Genomic DNA, 2,382 nt, shown 5'->3' with positions numbered 1-2,382 from the left:
TGAAAACCAGAGGTGAAAAATGAAAGTTGAGGTGAAAGATGAAAGTTGAGGTGAAGAAGTGTTTTGGCGCAAAAATGAAAATGTGTAATTTGGCGCAAATACCTCCCGCTCAAGAGAACAGAATGGCGCAATTCACTGAAACTAATTGCCGCCCAAATTTTTTTTTTCACAAAGCTTTTCCCTCTCTTTTTTTAGTGGGATTTGTGAGGTGGCATAATTTAATAGGTGGTGTGCAAGATACCTTTGCACACCATGTGTATCCCTAGCCTTTTCCTTTTATGTGCATGGTTAATATACTCCATCCGAACCTAAATGTTATTCCCGTTTTTCATTTTACGCGATTATTAAGAAAAATGAAACATAATAAAATTAACTATTATTAATGTAATTTTATGGGGAATTGTTGCTTTTTGATTCCATTTTCACAAGAAAACAAAATAGTTGAACCAATAGAATTGAAGGAATAAAAATGTCAACTCATTAATCCATCCAAACTTAAACCAACCAATGAGACTACAAGGTTTTTTATTGATAAACCAATAGAATTACAAAGTTAAAATTCCAAGGAAGAGATTAAAAAGGAAATAAAAAAAATGGCCGGGAAGATTATTTTGGGACACTAAAAATGGAAACGGGAATAACATTTAGATTCGGAGGGAGTAGTGAATTAACTAGTTTGTCTGCACATTTAACTATATTAACCCAATTAAAAATAGTTTTATGTGCATGGTTAATTAGTTAATTAACTACACGAGCAATTCAAGTGAAATTTCCATTCAATGTGCAAGTGTCGGCTCAAAGACTAAATATTTATATTTATACTTTGAAATCTGAATTCGAATGCATATTTATCGTGTCTACTCTCGTATGAATGTTTTGACCTTGTTTTGAAAGGCTTCGAGATACAACATTTAGGTCCTTTTTGGCATACAACGTTGACTTTCATACCAAGTCAACTTATTATTTGGTAAACAGTACGAAATATCATCCTACATTCCTATAGGACTATAAGTTCTCTACATAAGAGGCACATAATATTGCTAAGAAAATGCAAGAAACCAATCCATAATACTAAACTCACCCTTTAATATTTACCTCCAGGATCTCACAACAACTATATATTAACTTGCAGAATGAACAATCTTGCACATTTCTTTGTATTTTGCCTCCTAGCCTCTATTTCTCATGCCATAGAACTCGACTTTTGTGTTGGGGATCCTAGTCTTCCTAGGGCCCTAAAGGATATGCTTGCAAAGATCCTGCTAGTGTCACAACTGATGATTTTGTTTACACTGGTTTCCGTGGTGAAAGAACCATTTCGAATGTTTTCGGAAATAATGTTACTCTAGCATTTTCAGATGCGTTCCCCGCCTTAAATGGTTTAGGCATCTCGATGGCAAGGCTAGACTTTGGCGTTGGTGGAGTAATCCCACTACACTCCCATCGTACATCAGAAGTTCTTATTTTGGCCAAAGGCTCCATCATTGCTGGATTTATTGATGCAAACAACACTGCATTCTATAAAAGATTACAAGTTGGTGATGTGATGGTCTTTCCACAAGCAATGCTTCACTTCCAAATTAATGTTGGTAGAACTCCGGCTACTGCGTTTGTTAGTTTGAATGGTGCGAACCCAGCATTGCAACTCACTACTCCCTCGTTGTTTGCTGGTAATTTACCTGCTGATATAGCTGGGCAAATCACACTCCTAAGTCATGAGGAAGTTATGCGGATGAAAAGAATGTTTGGTACAGCATAATAAAAACCCTATAGGAATTATTTCAAGGTCAACAAATAAGTTTTTAAATTAATATTTTAATAAAGAGTGTAGAAATGTTTATGTCTCTAGTACTACACATTTATACGTAAAAATCTCCCATTAGTTTGGTCATCTTTTCTATTGTTAAGTTGAATTTCATGATGTATACTTAGATTCTGATCGATGATTAATAAAGTACTCTCGTTTTGTTTTATACCCTTTCTCTAAATTAATAAAGTACTCTCATTTTATTTGTATAACTTGTTTTTCAAAATTTAAATTTGAACAACGAATGTTTTGACTCACGAACAATATTGAACAATATTACACTACAAGAAATTGTACCACTAATAACGGGAAATTTCGTCGCGAAAGGCCAATAATCGTTGATTAACGACGGGGTTTCCTGTCGCGAACCCGTCATAAAGGGGGGCCGTCGTTAATAGAAAATTCCGTCGTTAATCCGTCGTAAAAGACATTTGCGACGGTTGTTCCCGTCTTTGTTTGGTTGTTAGCCCCGTCGCAAAAGCCTTTTGCGACGGAATTTTTAACCCTTCGTAATTAGGTTGTCGTTAAAGATACAAATTCTTGTACTGTTATTTAGTATTCCCTATTCCTAATTT

The 2,382-nt window shown here is 35.1% G+C and overlaps 1 pseudogene; it reads left to right on the top strand.

Annotated features, from left to right (window-relative positions):
- Positions 1-1,057: 1,057 nt before the first annotated feature.
- Positions 1,058-2,012, top strand: LOC110798515 (auxin-binding protein ABP19a-like; annotated as a pseudogene).
- Positions 2,013-2,382: the final 370 nt, after the last annotated feature.

The sequence above is a fragment of the Spinacia oleracea genome, chromosome 2 (assembly GCF_020520425.1).
Source record: "Spinacia oleracea cultivar Varoflay chromosome 2, BTI_SOV_V1, whole genome shotgun sequence".
In the NCBI taxonomy this organism is placed as follows: domain Eukaryota; kingdom Viridiplantae; phylum Streptophyta; class Magnoliopsida; order Caryophyllales; family Amaranthaceae; genus Spinacia; species Spinacia oleracea.
This window is presented reverse-complemented; position numbering and strand designations above follow the sequence as displayed.